The sequence below is a fragment of the Salminus brasiliensis genome, chromosome 20 (genome assembly GCF_030463535.1).
Source record: "Salminus brasiliensis chromosome 20, fSalBra1.hap2, whole genome shotgun sequence".
NCBI classification, from domain to species: domain Eukaryota; kingdom Metazoa; phylum Chordata; class Actinopteri; order Characiformes; family Bryconidae; genus Salminus; species Salminus brasiliensis.
In genome coordinates, this window is record NC_132897.1 from 29,298,247 (window position 1) to 29,307,127 (window position 8,881).

Sequence of the window (8,881 nt, forward strand, 5' to 3'; positions counted from 1 at the left end):
CAATATTTAGACAACCCTGCATGTCTGGTTTGCTTTTGTAATGTATAGAAAAAGGAAGACAGATAGACACAGTATAACTCTTTGTTGTAGCTCTTTCTTTTAGAGAAATAACAGGTTGTGCAGTACCATTTCCTTCACCATCACAAGACTCCTGGAAACTAGATAAAACTAAAGAGGTTAAGAGTGTTTCAAAACTTTTGAACAGCAACTTTTTATATGACCACTCTGGATCTGACACACTTACATTAAGGTCATTAACACTCCAAAGTGCTACAAATCTCAAAGTACCTTTTTTGCTCAATAGAACACCATACAAATGTACAGCAACATTAAGGGACAGACAGTAAGGGAATAACTGAGTCATATACAAACAGAGCTCTCTTATACATGTCTATAGTGTGTATATTGTGTGTATGTGTGTGTGTAAGATGGAAAGGTGTGTAAAATTCACACAGCGCAGCACTCAGACGTGGTGTCAGTCTCTCCTCACACTTTCCACACTCGCCGCCTCCAACACTCACAAGCCTGCCGCCATGAAAAATAGCCCCACCGCTCTGAAGGACTTTTTCAGCACCTCTCCGCTCAGATGAGTGCCAGCACTCTCCCTGCATCACCCCCTCTCCTTCTCTCTCCTCTCGTCTCCTCTCCCCCCATTCCCTTACTCCCTTGCTTCAGCTCAGAGATGCGGGTGGCTGTGAATGAGAAAAAGAGACAGGCAACTGAAACCAACTTTCAGATCCAGTGCTGCTGGCTTGCTTGGTTTGTAAAAAGAAAAAAAGGACAAACTTAGTAAGGTTCTCAATGTGTTAAGCAATAGAAGCTGAGAAACAGTGTTATTCTGAACAACATCATGGCTGTGATTTGGTCACAGGCACAATAAGTAATTTTATATAGCCTTGCAGATTACTGAAAATATACAGTACAGTACTATGGAAAATTCAGAAACTGACATACATTTATTTTAGTTCTAGTCACATGTTAAGTACGCGTTATATATTTGCAAGAAATATTAGAAAGCTTCAAGATATTGAAATAAAGAAAGTAAGTAAAAAGACTGAACAAACCAAAACTCAAAGTTCAAGAAAGTATTATTGATAAAGACAAAATGAATACCCTAACAACTGTGCAAGATCTGTTAAACCACCAAAATTGTCCACCTCAGACACACAGCACTTAAAGCTTCTACCTTCTAAATAGAGGAGAATTGAGCAATACTCTCGCTTCAGATCTGAAAACATTTCTGTTTCTGTCCTGTCTTCCACTGTAAGAAGACAAATCAACTCTATGGGTCTAAAAGGAAGTGGAGCTGGTCAGGAGTGTTCTACCAGGAAAAAAGAAAACAGACAAAAATGAAGAACATTTGCGAATCAATCTGCTAAAGCTGACGCTGTTTTCAGAACAATGGACTGACCTCAACACACTTTTAAAAATGAAGATGCTATTACAGGTTATTTAAATGCAACTATATAAGACACATTTTTGGGTCAATAAGGACAGATGACCATGTTTGTAAATCTGTTCTCAGTGTAACAAAAGCAGGGTTTTCTGCTAATTTCTTGCAAAATTTTACAATAGTCTAGCTCATCATGTGTATTTTGAGCAATTTAGGGATTTAAGCCTTTAAAAACTGTTCTTAACTTAGTTAGAGTGGTTTTAACAGAGTGGTTTTATACATATACATATACATTTATATATCTGACAGACGACTCAAATGAAAACTTGTGCAAACTGTTAAAGATGGATTTTGTACACCCATCCTGCCCCAGAAAAAGAACAGTTCAAAGAAATTACTGAAAGCCCAATACTGCATAACATTAAGGTCTATGATGAGTGCCTATAATCTGCATTTTAATATCTGGAACATCACATAACACCACTGATCTAGTTTAGCACTGTGTACACTGCCTCAAAGGGTCTGTAAGACACTGGTTGTGTTTGATCCTGTTTGTGAGCTGTACGTCTGTGATTTGTTAGTGTGCGCATCTGTATTCGCTACTGGCTACTCCAAGGCATTTGTGTATCTGAGGAGCAGAGTGCATGCTGCGTGTTCATATGTGTGTGTATGTGTGCGTGCCTGGGGGATAGGTCAGGGAGCAGTGAGGTGGGCTTTGATGTCAGCTGGCCAGTGGCTACTCAGACCAGTCGGATCACATCGCCATCATAGTGAAGTTTCGGCTGTGCACCAACATCATGCTCTTTCTCTCTCTTCCTCTCTCTCTCATACACACACACACACACACAGACACACACACACACACACACACACACATTTATATACCTCCCATGTCTGCTCAGTTCCTCTGTCTGTTTTTGAATGTGTACTAAAATACATGTCAAATACTGGCTACATATTTACTCTCTCCTTGTCTCCTCGCTTTATAAATACTACACTCTAAACAATTATGGTTCTATATGAAAAAGGGTTCTTTATTTGTAACAATATCAGAACCCTTTTTGGGGCCATATAGAATGTTTTTTTATAAAGGCTACAGCTACTGCAGCTGAGCAACTGAGCTCCTCACTATGGCCCATTCTACTGCCAGTGCCTATCTATGGAAATGGTATGGGTGTATGCTTGATCTTATGCACCTGTTAATTGGTGTGGCTGAAATAGGCGCCTGAACCCATTTACAATGTACCTTGAGATGCCACATAGTATGCTAACCAGGGCCTTAAGTGGAACAGACTGTACTTCAGTAAGCAAATGACGTTTGATAAAAAATTGAGTAAAAATAAATAGTAACATTAAAGTAGCATTATGCGAGAGTTGGTATTTCTTGCTCCTGGGCTTCCCCTACAATCAGGAAGTGGAATTTGGGCTCTGAGCCACACATGCACTCCTGTGCAAGCTGAATAATACAGAACCACCACTGAAAGTAAAAGAAGCATATGGACTGACATGGTAGAGCAATATTACAGCATAATACACAAATATGACTCATGTTACACAACGTTACACAGTTCTTGCAAACACTGTACAACCTGCTTCATCAAAGTGACACAAAGTGCAGTTAGTAGCCCGGAGTAGCAACGATAGTGATACTTTTTTTTTTTACTTTTACAGGTCAGGGGAGCACCACAATAATTTTAGGTAGGTAGGTAAAATGATACATAAATGTTGCTTTAAACAATGATATAAACTAAAAAAACATTAACTATTGACGTATTACACAGTTCTAGAGTTCCCACAGGACATGGTAATAATTAAAAAAAAAAAAAAAAACTTAAATACGGTCTAATTTGACCTAATTCAGTATGTTTTTACTGAACATGCCTAAGTATGAATGGTATACGAGGTGAATGGTGGTGTGTAGGACATATCTCAGGTTCCTGCTTTTCATCAAGAGCACTGACAGAAAATCTATAGTAATTCTAAAACCCATAATTACCACCCTAATTAGTAAAACCCTAAGTACTACATGCAAAGATCATCTAATCTGAAAAAAAATCAGCTGTAATAATCAGCACATACTTTGAAGAGATATACGAATCCAGACAAACAGCAAATAATAACAGGCTCCCAGCTGTAGTGGCTAGCGCAGGAGTTTCTAATTTGGGCTGAGTGCAGGTGGTTCAACGTTTCAATTTCACACGAGCCAAAGTCTATTTACTTCCATAGATCAGTATTTGTTTGTTTTTACGAGCGGGGGAGAAAAAAGCCGGGCCCCCCTCGCTCTCACCATGATGCTTCGGGGTGAATTAGCTGCAGATGCCACAGAGTGCAGTGCTGCAGTTAATTGTAGGTGATAAGCAGAGCTAATCGGCCAAGCGCCCTGACCTAGCCACAGCTGTGGAGATGGCCAACACACAACACATGCTCTCTTTGAAGGCACATGCGCACACACACTCTTTTATGCCAATGACCACCTAAAGCTGAACTAGAATGGAAGACTGAGTTTAGCTTGGTATAGTTGAATAATGAGCCTTATATAACATGGATTATTTTATTTATGCCCCCAAAATTACATACACCCAGCCTAGTTCGATGAAAGGCTTTCCGTTCCAAAGCTGCAACATGGTAAAACAGCCACTTCAAGAGAATAAGGGGTTTTTTGATACTTCACAGTCAATTTTCAGAGACAAGCAGCATATCGCCACCAGACTCTCCCGATCGCGACTTTTTACTTAACTTAAACTCGGCAAGTGAGGAAGCTAAATCTAGAAAAATGAGCAGAGTTTCCTGCTCATTTTCCCAGATTTAGCTTCCTCACTTGGCTAGGTAAAAAACACTAGACAAACAGCTGCAAGTCTCTTCAGCTAGCTAACTGCATACTGTACCAAGAGAACACACCAAGAGGATAGCAACACTATCTGGTAAAAATAAATAAATAAATAAATATAATAATAATAATAATAATAATAATAATAAAGTGCTAAAAACAGCAGAACATATACTTCCTCTGTACAGGAGCTAAAACATGCTCATTTCCTTGCAGCATTGCAACATGCAGTGTCCTGTGGGTCAGCAAAAGTAATTTATATTTAGCATTATGTTAAATAATTAACTATTTAACATTTAATCACTATTTAATGATGTTGAAAGTTCTAGTACCGATTCACTGTTGATTCAGTCCTCCTTCACATTCTGCCCACTTGTTGTTTTTTTTGTTTTTTTGAGGGACTCAATAAAATTCCACAAAAATCATTAAGCTTTAAGCTATGTTACTGACAAGCTATTAGCCAGTTAAAAAGACAAACTATGACATATCTCACATTAAGTTTGCTTCTGCGCTCATCAAAATGCGACCAAAACTCAGACTCTGTCCACTTAGAAGGCTGAACTATCCCATGGATTTAATGATAATTAAAACGTGAAACCGTAAAACCAACTACTGTGAATCTTGGCTTCTCTCTCTCTGTCATGTGCTTGTGTTCACGCTGGCGCACGTCCATATTTACCGGTAGATAAGAGCTGTATCACAGAGTTTATTCCCTAGCGGTTAAAAAATTTGGTTGCATTTTCTGATAGAGCTGTAATGGGAATATGAGAGCCATATTTTGCTTGTGTGGCGTGTAGAACCCCACCGTTACTCTAAACTAATCTCTGATGAGAAACCGTTGTTTACAGGAAGTTAAATGGAAATGATGAACAGATTGGTGTGGCTTTTTATGCGGGAAAGTGGAATCAAATCTCATCAGGTTACACTGGAGATGCACTGTGATAACATATGTAAACAGAATCCAGGAAGTAGATCCAGATACTGTCCAGATACAAAGTTCACGTTAGTGGCAGGTGCAAACAATATTTTTTTCCATATTGTACAGCTCTTTTGTATGTAGATGTGCAGTTTACAGTGCTGGGGAAATGCATGTATGCATGTATGTATGTATGTATGTATGTGTGTGTGTGTGTGTGTGTGTGTGTGCGTGTAGGGGAGTGGGTGTGTATTGACGATTGTGACCACAAATTAGCCACTGTAATTGCATCCCTCTCTACTTGCTTGTAATTTTTCAGGCCTGTTCAGTGCGAACGAAAGAGTTTGTTTGTTTTGGTGTCAGGGCCATTTAGAATCAAAATGAGGACCTCCAGTGTATGTGTGTGTGTGTGTGTGTAGACCCTCTGGCCAAATGGCAGCACCACAGCCTCCCACAACCCCTTCATTCCTGCTGTGGCTCACTGCTCTAGGGTAGGGAAAGCAAACAAAGTGTGTAAGTGTGTGTATGTGTGTATGTTAAAGCAGAAGGTTGGCAATAATTTCACTCCGATAACTAAATTGCCTTTGCTTGACTTTCACACTATTATAGCTAGGAGCATATTGACCTCCCATAAATTAATGGTTGTAGTATAATTAAATAACCATTAAGGAATGTTTGTGGGCAAATTAATATTTTACATGTCATGTATTTATGTCATTCTGTGACATTTCTTTAAGAAAATGGAAAAGGAAGGCAAAACAATGAATGCTAATCAAATCAGTAGCAGAAAACTAGGCATGTGCTTCAAATACTTCAGGAAAGGGTCTGAATTTGGAGTGGTGTTCTTTTTTTGAACTGCTTTAATCCAATATTATCATTAGCATTTATCATAAAGCAAATATTTTCAGAAAAATCACACCAGTCATTCAACTAAAGACAATCTCTGAAATCCAAAGCAGAAGGTCTGTTATTATGTACAAGCAAGGATTCCACAAACCATCCCATAATATTGTTTTTTAAAGGTCAATGGTTGCTGGCTCCTATTAAGAATTTTAATGCTCTCTAATTAGGTAAATCCTCCTTAATCAAGAAACGCATATTTAGTTGGAAGGCTTTGATATTAGGGATTAAAGGGGATTTGGCATTAATTTCTTCATTTCTTCCTTCAAGACAAGAGCACTAAAGCACCTAGGCTCTGTGTTTGCCTTTTTTCCAACAGCAAAATGTCTGAATATTTTTTAAGTTGGATGTTTAATTAGGTTTTATGGTTCATTCATAACTAAGCATTGAAATTAAGATGCAACATTTAATGTAATTTCATTACAAATACATAGAACTATTTCAAATATTTCTGTCACGATTTTACTATAGCAGCTCAGGAGACAATGATTCAAATGTTGTTAAAAGAGCCAGGCTTTCTAGGAATATTAATTTATGGTCCAGCATTCTTCACATTTTTTGTTTTACAATTTGACTTGCTAAGAAAACTTTGGATGGCAGAGTTGTGCAGTGTAGATGCCAGGTCTTGTGAGGACAAACTGTGCTCGCTTCAATTTGTATTATTGAAGTATTACTAAGTTGACCAATATTACTCCACTCAGTTATATCCATGGAAAAAAATGGAGATCATGCTCCATTCCTGGATGAATAGTAGCCATTCTAAAATCTGTTTGAACTGCACTGATTAAAGATGGTGTCACATCCTTTCTCAAAAACAGGATAAAAGTCACGTCTATGGCAAATGGAACAATCATCCTCCCATTTTGCTATGGCCCTCATGGACACTTGACCTAAACAGTTTTAAATATCTGTGGACAGACCTCAAAAGAAAAGTGTATGAAATCTTTTACTGAGATTCTGCCCGGGGTGCCCTTTTGTATCAATATACAAATTAGGAGCCTTCCAAATCAACATTCGACACGTGGTTTTCCTACCTGATCATCTGAACCGTGCAACACCAGAGCAACTTCCATGTGCTAGACTACTTAAAGCTTCATTCACTTGTTTACCTTTAACACATGCTCTGGGACTCTTTAGTGGGGTTGGTCGGGTTTTTAACAGAAGCCTTCAAGGTCAATGTGATGAACTCGGTCATGGGCCATGTTTAAGGCTTAAAACAGGTACGAAAAGAAAAAAAACTCATTGGGGATTACATGGATGCTTTAAATACAGACTGTATTTATGTGTTAAAATGATGCTTTTAAGTCATTATTTCCAGTTTTTTGTATTTGAATTTTCCTCCCTGTATTTTACATTGTCATTTTCTTTTTCTATGTATTTTTTCTTACAAACCATTTGTAGACATTCTGAGCAAATTGATTAGAATTTATAATTTAGATATTTGTCAGCAGCAATCAAAGTGTCAGTACACAATATAATATTCATTTTCAGATGCCGTTAAAGTTTAAGGTCAAAAGGAAGTCAAAAATAGTTACACATAGGTACAATACACATAGGTGTTATTTTTTTCTGTCTGCTGCACTTCCTCACCCCTCAGCTTGTCTGAAGGTTCTGCCTTCGCCGCCTCAGTATTGGGAATGATCCTGTTGCCAAGGCGATGATTCTAGAGAAGCTAAAAAACATTTCACCATTCCCTGGCAGCAAAGAGGAAATGGATGAATAGTAGAGCCATCCACCCAAAAACTAGGTGACTGGTGTTCTCAAGCACTTCAAGTTGCTTCCTGTGCCTTATACTCCCTCTGTCTTCTCTGTTCTAAGTGTGCCTGGTGAAAATCAAGAATACAAAGAAAGACAGCGATTTTAAACTCTTAAAAGGTGTTATTACCCTATTAGAGGACAGTAACATAATGGAAAAATAAGAGGGCAACATATATGTATATAAAGATTGAAAACATAGACTGTTCACCGATCAGTCCATGCAGTCCATATTTAACATCTAAGCTGCAAAATATCCTGTTTGAAATTTACGCTGTAGACATGTCATGAAAATCAACACATTTTTAAAGAGTTTACTAGGTTGGTGCACTGTTCTTCTGTGAAGTGACACTTGCATTAAATATGACCTCATAGAAGAGCCATCGGAAGAAAACCTCACCACCAAATTCATTGTGAAATGTTTTGTGAAAAGGAACAGCTAAACAAGTCTTATGCATTTGAGAAAATAAGTCCTGTGGACTGATGACAAAAAAAGAACTTTATGGCCAGAATGAGTGTGTTGCACAGAATTGAACAAACTGCTAAGCATGGAGATGGATTAATCAAAATAATTAGGCTTGTGTTGCAGCCAGTGGTACGGGGAGCATTTCACTGGTAAGGGAGGAATGGATTCAGCTATTCTAGCAGCAAAGAGGAAATGGATGAATAGTAGAGCCTGGGTGACTGGTGGTCTCAAGCATTTCAGGTTGCTTCCTGTGCAGCAAAGTCCCTCTGTCTTCTCTTTTCCAAGTGTGCTTGGTGAAACTTAAGCATAGAAAGAAGCACAGACACTTTTAACTCCAAAAAGGTGGTTTTCAGTGTCATTTAAGGGCCTAATGTCATAGCAAAACCAACTGTCTTTGCTTTTTAAAATAAGGTTAGACATATGTACATGAAGATAACACATTCATGCCCAGTGCATGCAGTATATAATTAGAAATTTATTGTATCAAATCTAATAATGAGTTTGATCACTAGCACACTTCTCAATCATTTACACATTAATCTTAAAAAGATTACACAAGCATCCTGTTTAATTACACTGGATACAAAGATTTCAGAAAAGATACATGGATATATCTCTATGACA